The sequence below is a fragment of the Antechinus flavipes genome, chromosome 3, assembly GCF_016432865.1.
Source record: "Antechinus flavipes isolate AdamAnt ecotype Samford, QLD, Australia chromosome 3, AdamAnt_v2, whole genome shotgun sequence".
NCBI lineage: Eukaryota > Metazoa > Chordata > Mammalia > Dasyuromorphia > Dasyuridae > Antechinus > Antechinus flavipes.
This window is the reverse complement of record NC_067400.1, coordinates 435,984,217-436,005,582: the sequence shown is the minus strand read 5'-3', so window position 1 is coordinate 436,005,582 and position 21,366 is coordinate 435,984,217. Positions and strand designations below refer to the sequence as shown.

At 34.6% G+C, this 21,366-nt stretch overlaps 1 protein-coding gene across 7 annotated transcripts in view; it reads left to right on the top strand.

Annotated features, from left to right (window-relative positions):
* PKP4 (plakophilin 4) overlaps positions 1 to 21,366 on the top strand; it is a 220,850-nt gene that overhangs the window by 226 nt on the left and 199,258 nt on the right. For 3 of the 7 annotated variants that reach the window (XM_051986335.1, XM_051986340.1, XM_051986334.1), the window contains exon 1: positions 1,281 to 1,299. The exons of 1 other annotated variant lie outside the window; for it this stretch is intronic. The gene's annotated coding sequence lies outside the window, so the exon portion shown is untranslated. Of the gene's footprint in view, positions 1 to 1,217; positions 1,300 to 21,366 lie in introns of those variants that run through there. 3 more of the 7 variants (XM_051986338.1, XM_051986336.1, XM_051986341.1) reach the window with 2 other exon arrangements.

Below are 21,366 nucleotides of genomic sequence, written 5' to 3'. Positions count from 1 at the left end.
ATCTGGGCGAGGGTGGGGGAGGGTGTGGGAAGGGGAGCCTCCCGTTACAACCACCCCCACCCACCTACTCCTCTCCTTTCCTGCCCCGCCTCGTGTTCCTGTCTGCACTCGCCTTCTCCCTTCCCCCCTCCTCCCCCCCCACCCCGGGCACTGAAGTTTCAACCTCCATTTGCATTTCCCTGGATTCTTTTCCACCCTTTCTACTTACCTCTTTCCCCTCCTCGATTATATATACACTCTCCAGTGTTTCCTTGATTCTGTGACTTTCTGCTTCTGCCTTTCCTCACTAAGCACCCCACCTCCCGACTAATCCTTCCTTGCAAATCTGTCCTTGTTTCTTCCCTTCTCCCATCCCTTCTGGCTTTCTGCCCCGTACTTTGGCTTCTTTTCCCCCTTATCCATTCTCTATTGCATTCTGTCCTCACCTTCGTTTCTCGTCCCCTTCCCCCATTCCTTCTTTCCTACTAAAACCTCCGGCTCATCTAATTTGCCCTAAATTCTCCATCTCCTACGAGCCCTTAAGCCTCTATACTGCTCCTCTCCCCTGTCTCTCCCACCAGTCTTGACTGAATCATGTAGAATTGGAAGGGTCTTCCTCTTTACTTTGCGCTTATATCCTCTCTTTAGATACCTTTTCTCCACCCTCCTCCCCAATTGCTGCGTGGAAGTCTTTCCAGCACCGTTCACCCCTTCTAGACCATCTTCCTCACACCCTTATTCCGTGTGTGTGTGTGTGTGTGTGTGTGTGTGTGTGTGTGTGTGTGTGTGTGTGTGTGAGAGAGAGAGAGAGAGAGAGAGAGAGAGAGAGAGATTAGCTAGCCTCTCTTTCCCTTCTGGTCCGCACCCCCTGCATGCACTCTCCGATTCGCTCTTCCACCAGTCTCCTCTGCACCTCTTCTCTCCCACAACGTGTTACACGCAGGAGTTGAAATAACGTTTCCCCAGCCGTTGGTTGGGCAGCTGTCTCGGCAAAGCTTTTTGCCACTCTCGCCGCCTTTGCCCGGGCGGGGAGGGGGATTTGGCTTGGATTTAGCTGCGATTTAGCTGCGTGTTGGCGGAGTGCGACAAGCACCCGAGTGCGGGTACTGGAGCTGAGGTTGTGGTTGCTGGGGCTGATGAATAGGCAGGTGTGTGTGTGTGCCTGGAGGAGACGCGCGCAGTTTGTTCCCCAGGCGGAAGATTGTGGAGGAATGTGAGGAATGCTTCGAGGGCAGAGTACGCACACCCTGCTGCCGCCGCCGCTCCCTGCTCAGCCCTCTCCATTTGCCAGAGGTCACTGGAGCATCTTCTCGGGAGCTGGTGAGGCTCTTACTTCTCTCCGCCTCCTTCCCTCTCTCCTTGCGGCAGAGCGGGCATTGGGGAAGTGTGACAAGCAGATCTGCCTGCCGTCAGCCTAGCAGGCAGTATTCGTGCTCAGGCTCTATTTTGCGGCATTTTCCTCCAGGAGGATGAATTTGGGGGGGGGGGGAAAGATTCCTTCTTAACAAGGTCATCGATCGTTAAATCTTTCTTTTCAAGTTTGGTTTGTAGTGTTCATGAGGGTCTGATTTTTTCACATGCCACTGGGTTCTCAGAGAAGCTGCAGAAACAGGAACCATAAGGTGGATGTTTTTAGGATGGTGGTGTTGCAACCAATGAGTTTAACCGTTTAAAAAATGTCTGTTAATGCTTGTGAAGGGAGACATAATTTGAGGAAGATTTGTGGACCTCAGATGTCATAAGAATTTATTTATTTATTTATTTGTTTTGGTTATGCTGTACTGTTTTAGAATTCCATATAATGCATAATGAATAGAAACAGAGAGGCAGTGTTTGACCAGAGATGGGACAGATAGAACTGTCTGGTACAGTTAAATTAGGGGCTTGTCAATTACCTTTTGAAACAGCAGAAAAATACAATGAGACAACATTCATCAGCATGTCTATTCCGAGATTTACATTTTTTTAGAAAGATCATGTTTCTGGTTTTGTAATTATCTTAGTCCTTTTAGGAGAAGGGGAAGAGGATAAGAGAATAACTTTTAAGCATGATGGCTCAATTGAATAAAATGAAAAATTATTGGTATGTATTTTTAAGTTAAAAGTTGAATTTTTTCTTGACATGAAAAAAACAAGTTGAAGAATGCCTTCGAAATTTATATATATATATATGCGAAAGAACAGTTTTTCCTTTGCAATATTTTTCATTCCCTTTCAATTGGTTGTGTGATTTGTCTTTTTGGTGATGCCTTTAGTTACAAGGTCATGGGTAATTTTGTACAAGTATATTAAACAAAATTTATGGAAGCCTTCCTTTCTGGTCTAGAGAAACCTTAAATGGAAGCCAGTCTGATTATTGTAGGGAGTGGGGAGGAGAATAACCAAAAGTAAGAATGATTCTGTATGTTGCATTGAGACCTACCTGTGTACTTTATATGGGACACATTCTGCTTTTGAGAATGTTTACTCTGAACTCCTCTGTAATTGAAAATTTTGGACCAGATTCAGAAAAAAATGATGAATTTATTTGCTAAATTAAGCTATTTTTCTGTGATCACATGGCTTGGATTAAGAACCATTAAGAGTATAACATGAGAGCATTTGTATGAAAACTGGACAAGGCAAAATGGAAAACAAAAACTTAGAGCAAATAACACCTGATTCTTAAAGCTATCTTATATGCATGTTTACAATCAATAAATATCCTAAATTAAAGTTCTTCTCAATACAAACATTGTAAAGGACATAGGTTTTTGTAATTGTAGCAGCAAACTTATGTAACATTGTTAAAAAACCCATGGCAGTACAAGTTAAAGTATATTCTTATTTGATTTGAAATCCAGACTAGAGAGTAGAAAACACATTGTTTCTTTGCTGCATTAGGAGATTGAAATTACTGTGTACTGACTCTATACACAGTCGATGGTTTTAACTATTTTAAAGACTTTTCAGTTATCAGTCATGCATTTTAAAGTTTTGATTCTGTTTATAGAAATGGCTCGTTCTATTTGATTCACAAGAATCAAAGGTTCTTCACCTTTTTTGTGTCATGGATTCCTTTGGCTGTCTTGGTTAAGGCCTATTCTGAGAATAATGTTTTTAAATGCATAAAATAAACACATAGGATTACATAGGAAGACAATTATATAGCTATAAAGATGTAATTTTGCTTTTTTTTTAATCCAAGTTTTGGGACCACTTGAAATCTGTCCATGATGTGTTCCTACTTTGCATTATTTAATTCTGCAACACTGGGAAAGGGTCTATGACCTTATGGCTAGAGATGGTAGAAAATAATATAACTTGTGAGTTAATTCAGAATACAAAATGCTTTTTCACTGTTATAGAAACTATACATTGTGGTTTCATAGGTCATGTTACAAAATTCCAAACTGCAGAAACTGCCATATAATCTCATTACATCCATATTTTCTTTTTAAAAGGTGATGAAGATTTTGGTGCTACGTTTTGATTTAAGAGAAAATTTAAACAATAATATAATTAGTACTTGTATTTCATTTGAAATATGCCAGTTATTTGATAAAAATGTTAACATATTTTGGGAATTTGGCAAAATCTAAGTTATGTGTTAACAATCTGTAAGTAATATCCCTGTTCCTCAGCTTGCATATTTCTAATGTAGAATTAATACCTCTCTCCTTCCTCTTAGAAATGAATGAAGGGTTTATTCCAGGTTTCCTCGAGTGCATAAATTACTCCTGGGAATTGTAAGGTACTTTTAGAAGTTGCTTTAATTCGTTCAGGCTACTAGGGTATAGTTATTACTTCATTGTACTAAATGGTACCCTAGTGGCCTTTCTGCCAATATTGAAACGCTACTCATCGAAACTCAGTTGTAATGAACTAGAAATATATAGAAAATGAATAAAGGCATGATTTTTAGGAGCTGTTTTAGGGTTAACCGTGAGGTAGCAGCAGAAGAAGAAAGAAACAATACGTTCAGGACAAGCTGAATTACAGTTTCATAAGATAGGATATGGTCTTTATTGCTAAAAAGTAATAGCCACAGTAGACGATTTTCACAGTGTTCTTTCTGACTTGGATTTTTCTCCTTCTGGATCCTTTTGGAACAAAATGCAATCTCTTGAGTTCCCTTGTTTTCTGAAACAAGCAGAACATGCTCTTAAGGCTTTATAAAAAGTTTTGCTACTAGAAAGATGGGAAAGCTGAGTTTAAAAGTTCTCCCTATATACTTTTTTCCTTCTTATCCCTTCCCACCATTGAAATGAAGGATTAGCAAATTGACATATAACAAGCTGTCATATATCAAATCTTATATTTGTTAAACAAGACCTATCACTTCCTCTATATTTTGGAGAGAAGAAAAAGAGGTTTATACTATGAATGGTCAGTTATTTCATCTTAATAACTGAGCAGATCATGAAGATTCTTAGAGTAAAAATTGAAGACATGTGATAGAGACTACCAGCTTCTTTCTACCTTTCCCAATAGGGCATTGAGGCAAGGAAAGAAATGGGAATTTTCTTTCTAAAAATGGAGAAGAAGAAAAGAAAGGGGATATTGTTTTGATGATTGCTGGGTAGAGCTTTCTCTGTTAGAAATGCATGAGAGTTGTATAATATTTATATTATTTTTGAGCTGTCTTGAAAGAATGTCACAAAACTCCTCTCCCTTGAAATATATTGGTTTAGCAACAATAAAGTTGTAATAAATTTCGGTAGCAGAAGAATAGAGTTGTGCTAAGTCTTAAATTGTAAAAATTGGAAGCTTGATATTTGTGATACTCTCAAACCAATTAAACCTAGAAATATTGCAACACATTCCCTGTGAATCAGTGAAATTTATTTGTTTAATTTTGATGGATACTTATCAATATACATCAGTGATCATTTTATTTGTCTTAAGTTGACAGAAGATTTATTAAGCACCTGTTCTGTATCAGGTTCTGCGTCAAGCAGGTAAGAACTGGATAGGTTTAGTGGGAGAAACCATAACATTTAAAGTATGAATGAACAAAATGATTTTTGCATAGTGTACCGGAGTAAGTCCATTTTAGGGAGGAGAGAGTAAATGTAAGCTGAATTACCATTAACTTGGGGGGAGGTAGAGTGTCTAAGAGCTTCCAAGGTGCAATCCTGCTGTGAAGTCAGTGACACAAAGGACACAGCATTTTTTTTTTTTTGTAATAAATTTTTATTGATAGAACGCATGCCAGGGTAATTTTTTACAGCATTATCCCTTGCATTCACTTCTGTTCCGATTTTTCCCCTCCCTCCCTCCACCCCTTCCCCCAGATGGCAAGCAGTCCTTTACATGTTGAATGGGTTACAGTATATCCTAGATACAATATATGTGTGCAGAACTGAACAGTTTTCTTGTTGCACAGGGAGAATTGAATTCAGAAGTTATAAATAACCCGGGAAGAAAAACAAAAATACAAGCAGTTTATATTCATTTCCCAGTGTTCTTTCTCTGGGTGTAGCTGCTTCTGTCCATCTTTGATCAATTAAAGCTCTCTATCGAAGAGATCCACTTCCATCAGAATACGTCCTCAAACAGTATCGGTGTTGAGGTATATAATGATCTCCTGGTTCTGCTCATTTCACTTAGCATCAGTTCATGTAAGTCTCGCCAGTCCTCTCTGTATTCATCCTGCTGAGGACACAGCATTTCTAAGAGTGGTAATTGCTAGCTGATTGTATAGTAAAAAGTACATTGGACTATATATAAGTGGGAGACCCAGTCTGGGTTCTGTAAATTCACTAGCTGTGGTTTACACACAAGCAGTGTCTTCCCTCTTCTTTTCTTCTTTTCTTCTAAAATATACACACGTAGATCCTCAAGTTACAAAGTTACAAGTAATACTTTTATGACTTCTACTTTGAGGCTTCCCTTGATGTCAATTTTAATTTTTATTTATATAAAAGTGTTACATATGGCTCTCCAAATTTGATTCTATACACTGTGATATGTCCTTCCACCATGTAACCCCATATGAATGATCCTTCAACCTCAAGAGATTTAGAACAGCAATTGTGATGGAGGGGGTTGTTTCACATGCAGACTGCCATAAATATTATTTTATAATATAATAATAATACAACACTGCAAGCAATTAAAGGATAGTTCTAAGAATGTTAGCTTGCTTTCTATGGATAGAATCAAAATATGGAATCTCATAAGTAGAGTCAGGGTATTTTGAGAAAGAAAGTAACCAAAATTCAGATGAATTAAGAGCTTCTTGGTTTCCCCAAGTGATTATCAATAAAGAATAAAGTCATCTAACAACAAATAAAGGAATTTGCCTCTGGAGAGCCTTGAAGTATGTAGCACTTGAAGTCTTTAAAACTACTTACCAGAGTATATTTGTTCAATGCCAGAAAGAGTAGGATATGTGAGTAAATATACATTAATAAATCTGATAATTTCAAAAAGTAGAAATTAAAATAATTATAAAATATAAACTTATCTTTTATTATACACCCAATTTTTTGCATTGACATTTTGCATAATGCCTTTGTAAAATATGGTTGACTGTCAGTTTAGGAAAAAGTGATAGAAAACTATAAATGTTTTATGGACCAATTGATTCCTTTAGGCATTTGTAGATATTTACTAAGCTATTCTTAAGTATAGTATTGTGTTTTGGGTGTGTGTGTGTGTGTGTGTGTGTGTGTGTATGTGTGTATGTATGTGTGTATGTATATGTGAGAGAGAGAGATCTCAAGCATACCCTGAACGGAAGCAATTTAAAATATTTATCTAAATCTTTTTTGAACCTATTTAATATTTAAGCCTTAATACTACTTCTGATTCCATATTTTATATTCTGCGTAGTAAGGAATTTCAGTAAAGAAATATAAGAATTTTCTGAGTCAAGCAAGGGATATCTCTGAGGTCCTGGATTTTCTAAGACTATACACACTAGTAGATAGGCTTGCTTAGGTTTTGCCAGCAGGTAATGCATGTTTTTGTATATATTATGATTTTTATATAAGCATTACTCATTTCCATTTTAGACTTTGTATTTCCAGAATGAAGAATCCTAATTTTTTTAAACATATTTTAATGTTAGCATATCAAGATAAATTTAGTAATTCACCATAGGTAGACTATGCACAATGAATTATGTTTCTAGTAATAGTGATGGATTTAAAATGATTTATCTACTGTATTATTTACAATAGTTTTATCTATAATCATACTTAAGGAAGAGTAGAAAGCTCAAAGCATTGAGTTATTGGGAATTATGAGAAAGAAGATTGGGGTGAATAAGCAAATTACAGCTATTAAAAAAAAATCTTAATGATCAAGCTGAGGAGTTTAATTTAGAAGTATGTGAGTGTAGCTTGAGTGTTGGCAGTATCTTGACTTTAAATAGCTTATATAGTATTGGAATTAATTGTTTTTTTAAATGTTTGGCAGAATTGTAAATCCATCTGGTCCTGGAGATTTTTTTCTCAGGAGGTCATTGATGACTTGCTCAATTTCTTTTTTCTAAAATGTGATTACTTAAGTATTTAATTTCTTCCTCTGTTAACTCAGATAATTTATATGTCTGTAAATATCCATTTCACTTAGATTTTCAGGTTTATTGACCTTCAGTTGGGTTATTCACACTCTTCATTCTTGATGCTGCTAATTTGGTTTTTTTTTTTCTTGTTTTTAAATTAAATTAACCATTTTTGGTAATTTTATTTTATTGGTTTTTTCATAAAGTCAGCTCTTAGTTTATTAGTCCAATAGTTTTCTTATTTTCAGTTTTACTAATCTTTATTTTGATTTTCAGAATTTCCAATTTGGGGATTTAATTGGGGATTTTAAATTTGTTGTTCTAGCTTTTTTAGTTGCAGGCCCATTTTATTCATCTCTTCTTTCTCCATGTTATTCATGTAAGCATTTAGAAGTGTAAAATTTCTCTTAAGAACTGCTTTGGTTGTACGCTATAAATTTTCGCATATTGTCTTATTATCATTCTCTTGGATGAAATTATTTATTGCTTCTGTGATTTGCTGTTTGACTCATACATTTTTTAGGATTCAATTGTTTAGTTTCCTATTAAATTTTAGATTATATTTCCATAGTCCTTTATTATATGTAATTTTACTGCATCATGGTCTGAAAAGAATGCATTTAATATTTCTGCCTTCTGCTTTTGATAGTGAGGTTTTTATGCCCTAACACATGGTCAGTTTTTGTGTAGGTGTCTTGTACTGCTGAGAAAAAAAGTGTATATATATTTCTTTCCAGATCCATTCAGTTTTCTCCAGAGGTTCATCATATCTAATCTTTCCAAAATTCTCTTCACCTCCTTAACTATTTTTTCTTGTTTATTTTGTAGTTTAATTTATCTGATTCTTAGCGGGGTGCAGGTAGGGGGTTGAGATTCCTATAGTATAGTATTGCTTTTTTTTTCCTGTAACTCATTTAGTTTCTTCTCCAAGAATTTGGATACTGTTATTGGTGGAGTTGTGAACTGATCTAGAGATTCTAGAGAGCAATTTGCAACTGTGCTCAAAGGGCTGTAAAATCATGCATACCCTTTGATCCAGCAGTGTCCTACAGACCCAGTAGTGATCACAAAAGAGGAGAAAGACCTACATATGCAAAAATGTTTCTGGCATCTCTTTTTGTGGAAACAAGGAATTGGACATTGAGTGGCTGTCTATTATTTGGGGAATGATTGAATAAGTTATGATATATGAATATAATGGAATATTACTGTTCCAAAAGAAACGATGAGCAGGCTGATTTCAGAAAGGTGATGAACTGAGTGAAATGAATGGAACCGGGAAAACATTGTACATAATAACAACAAGTTTATGTGATGATCAACTATGATAGACTTGCCTCTCTCCAGCAATACTGTGATCCAAGATTGACTTGTGATGAAAAATGACATTTCACATCGGGAGAAAGAACTATGGAGGCTTAATGTGAAGCAAAGCATACTATTTTGAACTTTGTTTTTTTCTTTATCCTGGCTTTTCCCTTTTATTCTGATTTTTCTTTCATAATGTGACTAATATGGAAATATATTTAAAATGATTGTACATGTATAACCTATATCAGACTGCTATCTTGGGGAGAGGGTAGGTAAGGAAGGAGGGGAAAAAATTTGGAATTCAAAAAATTTTTCGAAAATGGATGTTGATATAAAGGACTGCTTGCCATCTAGGGGAGGGGGCGGAGGGAGGGAGGGAGGGAAAAAAAAATCGGAACAGAAACGAGTGTCAATATAAAGTAATTATTAAATAAAAATTAAATTTAAAAAAAGAAAAGAAAAGAAAATGGATGTTGAAAACTGTCTTTTTGTGTAATTGGAAAAATAAAATACTGTTGGAAAAAAAAGAATTTGGATGCTATACCACTTGATTCATGTGTTTAATATTGATATTACTTCATTGTTTGAAGTACCTTTTAGCAAGATGTTTTCTTCCTTATCTCTTAATTAAATCCATTTTTTTTCCTGTGCTTTATCTGAGATCGGGATTGCTATCCTTACTTTTTAAAAATTTCAGCTGAAGCATAAGATATTTTTACCTTTACTCTGTAAATCTCTTTGCTTCATGTGTTTCTTGTAAATATATTCTAGTATTGTACTTTTTAATTCACTATGATATCCACTTCTGTTTTATGGGAGAGTTCATCGCATTCTCAGTTATGATTACCAACTATACATTTCCCTCCATCCTATTTTCTTCCTGTTTGTTAAGTGACTTTACCCAGGGTCACACAGCCAGGATTGTGTTATGTGTTTGAGTCCAAATTTGAACTCAGATCCTAATGACTTCAGAGCTGGTGGTGGATCTACTACGCTACTTAGCTGCACCTTAAATTTCTTAAGATGGAAAAATGTTTTGCTTCATTATTTGTCTCTTCAGAATTTGTTTAGAGGCATGTTTTTGAGGGAAGATGAGGAGAGCTCAGGCAACCATCTTTGTTTTTGTCTTGACTTTAAACTCAAGCAAATATTAAAAGAGTTTGCACTATCATTCATGGAACTATGAATTAGTTCAACTATTTTGGAAAGCATTTGGAATTACAAAAATAAAATAAAATTACTAACATATCCAAATACCTCTGGCTTGAAGATTCCATTATTAAACTTATGTCCCAAGAGAAGGCCATTATTAAACTTGTCCCAAGAGAATGCCATTGAAAGGAAGAAAAACCTGTGTATGTGGGTGTCACACACACATACACATTTCAAAATATTTATAGCATTTTTTTTTGTCATAGTAAAGAAATGGAAATAAAATAGATGCCGGTTAATTAGGGAATGGGTAAACAAATTGTGGCACATAAATAAATGCAATGGAGTATTACTGTCATGTAAGAAATAATAAATTTGATGAATACTGATAAGCACAGAAAGGTCTACATGACATGATATAGAATAGAGTGAACAGAGCCAAGAATACAATATGCACAGTGACTATAGCAATATACAGTTCTCCTTTCTACATCATGGGTGTTATGTACATGGCACCCCCCACCATCTGGAAAATCAAATGTGTGTAAAAATTTTTTGGCCTTTTCTACCAGAGAAGAAGTCTGATTTTTTTCTTTTTCCTTTTTGTGGTATTTATAGTACCTTATAATAAAATTTGAGGTAAGTATTTCTGAGTTTCTAAACTTATTCTATGTTTTCTATGAGCCTTTATTTGTCATCTGCTGCTTCCATAAAATTCCCTCCCTAATTCCATTTGCAGTAATATCTTATACTGATATATCAAAATCCAGGATTGGGATGGGGTAATTGTAAATGGAAAGAATAACCATAATTAAAATCAAAATAGAGTGTTGCAAAATTATAAAGACCAAGAAGGTTTTGAAAGAAATGCTATTAGAACACATCCTTTAGCTAAGGTAGAAGATCAACAGGTATTACATGTTGAACAAAAATTTGGACTTTTTGCGTGTTTTGATGAGATGCCTCAAAGTATTTCTGGTATTGATTTTTTTTTAAATACTGCTTATATTTAATTGGGTCTCTGGGAATTAGAGGAGGGATATTGGGGAAAATTGGGGTTAGAAAAAATATCATTAAAAACTTTTTTTAAAAGACTATTCACTTAGGATTTTTTTTTAAAATGAAAGTCTCAGGGCAGCGAGGTTGTGCAGTGAATAGAACATCAGCCCTGAAGTCAGGAGGATCTTAGTTCAAATCTAGTTTACACTTCCTAGTTTTGTAACCTTGGGCAAGTCACTTAACCTCAATTGCCTCAGGAAAAAAAGAGTCCCTGAAGTCAAGAAGTTTACATTTTACTGGGGAAATACAAAATGTACACAAATATATTACAAAGCAAATTGAGAAGGTAGACAGTGCTAACTTGTGGAAGAGTCGATAATGGAGAAAGTAGCAATTGAGCTGATATTATCAGGATAGAATTATAAGAGAGTAAATTCAATACTTAGAGGATAGTTCATAGAATAAGTGAGCATTAATTGCCTACTATGTATCAGGTACTATAAATACAATTTCCTTGAGAAATACTTTTCTCTTTTTTAAACTATCTTAATGCTTATATTCTGGAAGAGTGCATAACATGTACATAGATAAATCAATATAAAGTATATAAAAGGTAATTGTTGGAGATGGAGTTGGGGTGGTAGAATGGGGGAGATCAGGAAGGATGCTATTGTTAGATTGTATCAATAGGGTTATATTTGAAAGAAGCACAGTGAAGAATGCATTATAGACAAAGTAACAAACACTACAAAGATAAAGATTTGAAAAATAAAATGTCACATGTGAGAATAGATCACTTTTGAGCATAAATGGCAGAAAGGAGAGAATTATGTAAGAAGCCTACAAAGGCATATTGGAGCCATATTGTAAAGGACTTTAAATGGCTGTCATATGACTTTATGTTTTATTATAGAGTCAAGAAAAAGTCACTGGAGTTTTTTGAGTGAAGCACTATACTTAGGCTTTAGGAAGATTATTATGTAGCAGCTGTGGGGAGGATAGATTAAAGTATGAGGTAGGGGCACCGATTAGGGTTCTATTACATTAGTCTACGTGAAAGATGATGGGGGTTGAGATAGTTGTGGTGTTGTGGTAGAGGGAAGAGAGTAATTATAAAATATGTTTTGTAGTGGAACGGACTAAGCTTGTCAGATGATTGGAGATGAGGGGTAAGGAAAAATGAAAAGACAAGAGTGACTCTGAGGTTGTAAACACATGCACAAAGATGGAATGTTGTTTATCAAGGTCAGGGAACAGCAAGTTGTCCATTTATTTGGTCATAGAGTTCATAATCAGTAGTCAATAAACATTTAAGTACCTTTTTGTGTGTGTGCCAGGCATTGCAAGTACTGAAGATACAAATATGAAAAAGAAAGACTTCAAAAAGTTTACAAATGAAAGGGGGGGGAGTGGACTGTCATGGGGGAGGTATTTGAGGGGAAGGTGGAGAAGGCAAAGAATTTCAAGGTGTCAGAATGAGTGTAGCTGAATGTAAAATGAGATATCTTAGCAGATGTCAATTCTGTTCATCTTAAATGGAGGATTTTATGACTATACTCTCCAGTTAGAGGAGTAGAGGGTACTGAGCAGTTGTGAGAGGAATTGCTATGAAATTAGGCAGGACAAAGATAGGTAGAAGCCAGATTACAGAGTTCCTCAAGTGCTAAATTCAAGTTTGTCTTAATGTCGAGGCAGTAGGCAACCACTAAAGTGGTTTCTTTATGAGATGATTTAAGAGAAAATTTTAGGAAAGTTTTTTTTTCAGTTATTTGTTTTTTTTAACATCATTCTCTTTAATTTTTGAGTTCCAAATTTCCTCCCCCACCCACTGAGAAGACAGACAATGTGATGTTGTGTACGATGGCAACCTCTTCCTCAAAATGACTACTCAAGAGATTTCTCAAAGTGAAGATCAGAAGCTTTATTAGGATCTCGGGAGAAGCAGGCAGTCCACTCATTGAGTTCTCAGAGAGAGGAAGCCACTTTTACAAAGGCTGAGATGATTTAAATAGTCAAAAACCATAGGAACCCATGACTCTCTCCCTTTATCTGGTTAATTTTCACTGTCTGCTCTAGTGGAAGTAGCAAAAGTTTGCTAAATTCTAGTCAAGCCAGTATAGTTGACTTATTGCAGATGTGTTTGCCCAAGTTTATTGTGGTCAGTTTGTTACGATGTTTGCAAATGCTCCCTTGAGCTGATATGAGCACTCTGTTGTAATCTTTGTACAAAGAAATTCATTTTTCCCAAACTAATCAGACCTTCATAAACTAAAATTTAGGTTATAGGTTCAGTCTACCTTAGGTAATGATTTTATGAGAAACCACATAATCCCTCACATTATTTAGAGGTAAGTAATCAATTAAACCAGGGGGTTAAAGGTTTCTAAAATAACTAAGGAGACTTGATAATTTACCTCAGGCTTTCTCAATAAACAAATAGAGGCTTCTCCAGTATCTTCAAGCCATTAAATAATTAGTCAGGTTCTTCTCTAAGCAGTTGAGTAAAGGTCAAAGGGGTTATCTTTTAAATGTTTTCTGCTGGAGGAGTAAGTCTTTGCTCTTCTTCTCAGAGCCTTAATGATTAACAGATCTTTCATGCTGAGTCTTGAATTACCCGAAGTTATTATTCTGAGAAGTCCTCAGTTTCCCCTTTCACTAAATGTGAATATACATTGTGAAATTATACATATGAAATCATGGGAAACATTTTCATGTTAGCCACATCTCCCTTCCTCAAAAAAAATAAAAAAGGAAGAAAGAAAAATCTACTTCAGTTTAGCAAAAACTCCACCAATTCTTTCTCTGGAGATGGATAGCATTTTTTCGTCATGAGTCCTTTGAAATTGTCTTGGATCATTATATTGATAAGAAGAATCAAGTCTTTCACAGTTGATCATCCTTATAATATTGCTATTATTGTGGACAGTGATCTTCCACTTCTCACTTCACTTTGTGTCAGTTCATATAGGCTTCCCATGTTTTTCTGAATCCTCTTCCCCCTACCTTTTCTCATAGCACAACAGCACTCCATCACAGTCATAAGCAATAACTTGTTCAGCCATTTTCCAATTGATAATCATCCTCTCAATTTCCATTCTCTGACATATAAAAGGACTTTTATAAATATATTTATACTGATAAGTCCTTTTTCTTTTTCTCTAATTTCTTTTGAATACAGACCTAATAATGATATTGCTTAGTCAGAGAGAATGCATGGTTTTATAGCCAGTTGGGCCTCTTTTCAAATTGTTCAACCAGTTTACAACTCTACTAATAGTTTATTAGTACTGTACTGTACTGGCAGACAGTAACTTTCCCTTATCCCTTCCAGTATTTGCCATTTCTGATAGGTGTGAGGTGGTATGTCAGAGGTGTTTTATTTTACATTTCTTAAATTTGTAGTGAGCATTTTTTCATATGATTAAATAGCTTTGATTTCTTCTGAAAACTGCCTGTTAATATCCTTTGATCATTTATCATTTGGGGCATGTGTCTTTTATGCATTTAACTCAGATCTATACTCAACATATATTTGAAAAATAAGACCTTTATCAGAGAAATTGGTTGTAAAGGTTTTGATATTACTTCATTATCTGTGAAATCTTCTAGCAAAATGTAGTTACCCCAGTTATCCTCTTTAGGTCTGTTTTTGCTTTTGCTTTGTCTGAGGTCATGATTGTTACTACTTAACTTTTTCAAAGTATACCTGAAGCATATTAGATTCTGCTCCAGCCCTTCACTTTTTTTCAGTACTATTATATTTTTCCAAACACATGTAAAGATAGTTTTCAATATTTATTTTTGTAAGACTTTGTGTTCCAAACTTTTCTCCCCTCCTTTATCTCCCCTGACCCCAGACAGCAAATAATCAATATGGATTAAACATATGCAGTTCTTTTAAACATATTTCCAGATTTGTCATATTATATAAGAAAAACCAGATCAAAAGAGAAAAACCCATGAGAAAGAAAAAGCAAACAACAACAACAAAAAGGTAAAAATATTATGCTTTTATTCACATTCAGTCTCTATAGTTCTCTCTCTGGATATAGATGGCATTTTCCGTTCCAAGTCTATTGGAATTGCCTTGAATCATTGCATTTTTGAAAAGAGCCAAGTCCATCATAGTTTATCATCTTATTGTGTACATTGTTTTCTTGGTTCTGCTTACTTCACTCAGCCTTAGTTCATATAAGTCTTCCCAGGCTTTTTCTTTCCCTTTTATTTCATTCAGTGTAAGTTTCTCTTTGTGTTTTGAATGTCTCTTGTAAACATCGGATTGTTGGGTTCTAATCCGTTTTTCTATCTACTTCTATTTTTTGTGTGAGGTCATCCCATTCACCTTCGCAATTGCTATCCATCTGTTTACCTCTGTCCCATTATCTTCTGTTATATCTTCTCTATTTTTAAGACTGTCCTCCCTCATAAGTCTTATTTTGGGAGAAAATCTTTATTTTGTTTCTCACTACTATCTCTTTTTATCTATGCTCCCTTTTATCATTCTCTCCTGCTTCTCTTTCTCTAACCCCTTTCCTCTTCTATTTCCCTGCGTAAGTTATATTTCTGTACATATCTGAGTGTGTGTGTGTGTGTGTGTGTGTGTGTGTGTGTGTGAATTCTTCCCTCTTTGAACCAATTCCAGTGAGAGTGAGATTCAATCATTGCCCACCATCCACACACTCCATTTTCTCTTTCATTGTAAAAACTCTTCTACTTGACTTTTTTGTGAAAAAAATTTCACTGTTCCACCTTTTCCTCCCCCCTTTTTGCTGTGCAATGCTTGAAAGTCCTCTATTTCATTAAATTTCCATTTGTTTTGGGAAGTGATTATATCTTAAGCTATCAAGAAAATTTACATTGGTAATTTCTTGAAATATGACATATAAGCTCTTTCATAATTTTATCTTTGTTTTCAAGTCCAGTGATGTTTAAGTGATATCCCCAGGATCTGTTTTCCAGGTCAATCTCTCTCTCTCTCTCTCTCTCTCAACCAATGAAATATTCACATTTTCATCATATTTTTTCATTTTGACTTTTTAAAAAATTGTTTCTTGGTATATTATGGAATCATTGGCTTCCACTTGTCCAATTCTAATTTTTAAAATATTTTTTTCAGTGAGCTTTTGTACTTCTTTTTTCATTTGGCCAATTCTGTTTTTGAAGAATTCTTTTTGCAAATTTTCGCACCTCCTTTTTCATTTGGTTTATTTTCTTCAGTGAATTTTTATGCTTCTTTTGCCATCAGATCCATTCTGTTTTTTAAGATGTTAATTTTTTCCCTTGTTTTTTGTACCTCTGCTAGAAACATGCTTGACACTAAAATTCAGGTATCAAGGAAAATTTATTAAAGAATAGTGTTAAGAAATTGTCTTAGCTTGGAGGGGATGTGGAAAAACGGAGTCACTGACATTGTTGGTGGAACTGTGAACATATCCAACTATTCTGGAGAGCAATTTGGAACTATGCTTTAAAAATTATCAAACTGTATATACCCTTTGACCTAGCAGTGTTACTACTTGGGCTTATATCCCAAAGAGATCTTAAAGGAGGGAAAAGGACTCACATGTACAAAAATGTTTGTAGCAACCCTTTTTGTAGTATCTAGAAACTGGAAACTGAATGGATGCCTGTCAGTTGGAGAATTGCTGAATAAATTGTGGTATATGAATGTTGTGGAATATTATTTTTTCTGTAAGAAACGACTAGCAGGATGACTTCAGAAAGGCCTGGAGGACTTACATGAACTGATGTTAAGTGAAATGAGCAGAACAGAAGATCATTATACATGTCAACAACGAGACTATACGAGGATAAATTCTAATGGACATGCCTCTCTTCAGCAATTAGACAATTCAAACCAGTTGAAGAAAGCTGTCTACACTCAGAGAGAGCACAGTGGGAACTGAGTGTGGCCCATAACATAGTATTCTCACTCTTCTTTGTTGTTTATTTGTTTGCATTTTGTTTTTTTTAAGTTATTTCTTCCTTCTTGACTTGATTTTTTTCTTGTGCATCAAGATAACTGTATAAATATGTATGCATGTATTGGATTTAACATATATTTTAGCATATTTAATGTATTGGACTACCTACCATCTAGGGTAGGGGATGGAGGGAAGGAGAGAAAAATTTGGAATGGGTTTTGCAAGGGTGTGTGTTGAAAAATTACCCATGCATATGTTTTGAAAAATAAAAAGCTTTAATGAAAAATTAAAAAGAAATTGTCTTAGCTTTTCTGGCCAGTAGCAGAAAGAGGGACCACTGAACAGAGAAGGCTTTATACTTGTTAGCTCAGCACAATCCCCATCCTTCAGAGAATGGATTGTTTCATTTAATATATGCCCACTGTACGTTTCCCTCTAAATTTGTATAAGCACATCCCCCCTCCTCTCTTATCATACATTCCAAGTTCAAAAATGGTAGAAAACTTAATATTCAATTACTTTATTAAGCAGCTGCAGTAGGGAGTTGGTCAGTCAGTTTGAGCTGGATGGGATATTATCTTAAGCCACAAAATTTCTTTCTGATTGGCACTGCCTTCCTACCTTCCCAATTCCTAGTTTGCTCAAGGTTTCTGAAAAATTACACTTAATTATTTTGTGGAAATTTAACCTTCCTTCATTTCTCATATTCTGAAAACTCATTGATCAAAGGTACTTAGTATTTTACATTATCTTAAAGTTTACAACATTACCTAAATTTTTAGTATTTCTCACAATTTTTTAACTGCTTTTCCTAAATTTTCTTCTGTTAGTTTTATCTCTTTTCTTACTCTTCCAGCAATTCTTATTGAATTTGAATTAATTTAGCTTTTTTCTTTGAGGTTTTGTAGCTGTTGCTGTTTTTGTTTTAGTTTTTGTCTTGACTTTCCCTGATACCACAATAGGTTTGTTTGTTTGCTTGCTTGCTTGCTTGCAGAGGCATTTGGGATTAAGTGACTTGCCCAGGATCACACAGCTAGAAAGTGTTAAGTGTCTGAGGTCGGATTTGAACTCCAGTCCTCCTGACTGCAGGGCTGGTACTTTACTGTACCACTTAGTTGCATCCACAACATATGTTTTTTTAATGATCAAATTGTATTTTTGTTGTTTGCTCATTTTTACAATTTTAATTCTTTACTTAAAACTTTATGTTAAAATTGGGCTCTGCTCAGTTGGGGTTGGGGAGTCATTATTCCAAACTTCAGATTTTTTCTTGCTTTTTTCAGAACTGGTTCTGAGAGTGTGCAAGGTTTTGGTTCTTCCCAGGGTGATGTGATGTGGAGTGAGGTGGTCATTGCTCTCCTGAATTATGCTCAGGTCTTTATCCAGAAAGGGCTCTTGATCCCCTGTAGCCAGAAATACTTGCAGTCCTCTCGGCTTTGAAATTGGGATGCAGAATTACTTTATGATCAGTGGAGTTGCCCATCATTGCCAGCAGCATCCAATGCCAACCAAAAAAAAAAAAGGTTCATTGCTATCTCTTTGTGACCCCTTACTGTCTGCTATTGCTTCTACTTTTTCTTGGTGGCATCAGACAGGTTTTCATCCTGGTGTTGTTGAAAACTTCTTCTGCAGCCTTCCTAATTTTTTTTTTACAAGAAAAATGTTACATTTGACCTTTTCTTGACTACCACTTCAAAATTTGATTTGAGGCATTATTTTAAAGTTGTTTGGAAGGGAATGTTGAGAGAGTTCTTCTAGTTCTAAGTCCATTATCTGGGCTTTATCTTGTACAAATTCTGAGAGGCAGTTTTTAGTAATTATTCTGTGCCTTATCTATACAATTAAGGGATTGGTCCAGATCCCAGCTTCTTAAAACTATGGGTTCACAATCCCATATATGGGGTTTCATAATTGAATCTAAAGATTTTGAAAATATGATTTATTATCAATGTTTATTTGCATACCTATTATATATACTTGGGGTCATGTAAAAATTTCTCAGCATCATGAGGAGAAAAAAATTTAAGAAGCCCAGGGTTAGATAATTCCTAAGGTTTCTTTTAACCTTTAAAATCTCTGATTGTATCTATTAAACTTTACTTAATTGTTCAATATTTTAAATATGTTAGTTCATTTAAGTTTAGACCTTTTGTTTCCTAAATATCTTGGTGCATAAGTTCAGGAGAGCATAAAACTTGATTCCAATTTTTTCCTCAGTAAGAATCACCTCTGATGGTTAAATTTTATATGTGTATAGCTAGCAAAGGATAAATTACCCCTTTATAAAGCAGTCTTTTCCATTTTTCCACTGCTGAAATTTATATCTTCCTTTTGAAGTTGCTGAAACCAGGCTTTCTGTAACTTAAATCCCATTGTTCCTAATTCTGTCCCTTAGTCCTAAGAAGAATCTAAAACCTCTTCCACATGATTGCCTTTCAAATATCTGAAAGCTGGCTTTCATGTAAGCCTTACTTACTGCTTGTCTTTTTCCTTCACCATTTCTTGTGAGATAATTTAGAGAGTTCCCTTACCTCCTTGAACTCATTCTGAATGTTTGACACTTAAAATATGACATTCACAAGTGAATATAGTATTCCATATGAAGTCTGTCCAATGCAAAGTATAGTAGAGTTATTATTCATTATTTTGGACACTATGCATGAGCTTACATTAATAGTACATTAGCCTTTTTGACAGCCTGTTCATTCTCCTGAGCTTGCACTCAACTGAAATCCTTAACTTTTTCAAATGAATGGCTTTTGACCAAGAATTTCCTATTTGAAAAGTTCACTTTTTTGGAAACCAAGTTCAGCATTTGTATTTTTAAATTTTATTTTTATACTTTGGGGCTGTTTCCAACTATTAAAATTCAGATTTTTCCATCTAACATGATAACTGCTCTTTTCTAGTTTTGTATCATGTGTGGATTTTTTAAGTGTGTCTCATAAATTCGTATAAGTTACTAATAACATTTTGAGGTCTAGTAGTTTTTTTGGTTTGTTTGTTTTGGTAAAACTAGAGGTTATGGAGTGTAAACAAGAGACTTGGAGAAAGATCTAGGGTTCCATTCTCTCTGATACATACTGACTTATACCTATTGGTAACTTATTGAAACTTTAAATATCCTAGAGTGCACTCCTAGACTTTGTTATATAGAAAGTATATTGATCCATCATGCTGAGGGGAATTCTACACTAGGATTGACTTATTATCTGTGAAATCACAGGTTCAGACCAAAAAGATGAAAAAGCATTCTTAACTTTATATCACTATGCAAAACTGTTGCCTGATTCCTTCTTTAGTGCTATTAAACTTTTTTGTACTCTGAAGTGATGAAGATAAAGAGTAAGTTCATTTTAATTTTATTTAGCTGTGTAAATTCATAATATTCATACTAAAACAGTCACACTTAGTAAATGGTAAGTGACAAAATTATTTTTGTACTTTAGCATTCTTATGTAAATTGTAAATCTTTTTGTACTCCATAATTTTGGTAGTCTTTTATTTTTGAAATGACCAGTTATAGGATCAAACTTTAAAAGGTATTGAGTTCTTAAAAATTGAATTTTCTTTTTAAAAACATATAATGACAAGTAAGATTTGGATGAATTTTAAATAATAGAATTTTTCCCAAAACAGGCATTTGTGGTGATTAGCATTGGACTGATAGGCTAAAATGATTTTGACTTTTTTGTCTTTTATTAGCATTATAATTTAAACTCACTTCCCTTTTTTTTTTTTTTTTGTCAAAGCCTAATCATTCACTTTAAGTTAATTCTTACAGTTCAGATTTTCTGCCTGTTATGATGAAAACTTCCATCAGGTATTTTTTTTTCCTTTTACTAAGTTCATAGAGTTATTATATTTTCACTACATTACTTTCCTTTTTATAACCTTCTTTGGAGAAGTAATTGGTAGTTAAAAGAATGAATTATTATTAATGATGGGTTTTTCAAATATTTAATTTTGCACATATAATTGAATGATATAACTTATTACAAATTCTGTCATATCATTATAGATTGTACAGAGGATCAGAGTTCAGGACTTTTTTTTTCTGCCACTGCCTAATAAGTTAACAAGCATTTATTAAACATCTAGTATGTACTAGATGGTATTCTAAGCATTGAAAATACATAGGACTATACACATGTAAATTTAAGTTATATTTAAGGTAATTTGCCAAGTGACTAAGAAGAAGAATAGGGGAATAGTATATGGGGGAGCAGGAAAAGCCTTATGTAATAAATGACTTTTGGACTTTAAAGGAATCTAGAAATTCTGAAAAGCAGGGTTGAGGAGAAATTTATTATGAGCATGAGGGGCAATATGCACAAAGGTACTGGGATGAGGTTGAAATGTGGTGAGTAGTTCATTTTGGCTGAATTTATAAAACGCATGAAGAAGAAACAGTACATGTTAAAGATTTCCATTGTGAAGGGCTTTGACTGCCTAACAGGACTTTTCATTCTATAGCAAGAGGGAGCCACTGAAACTTTTTGAAAA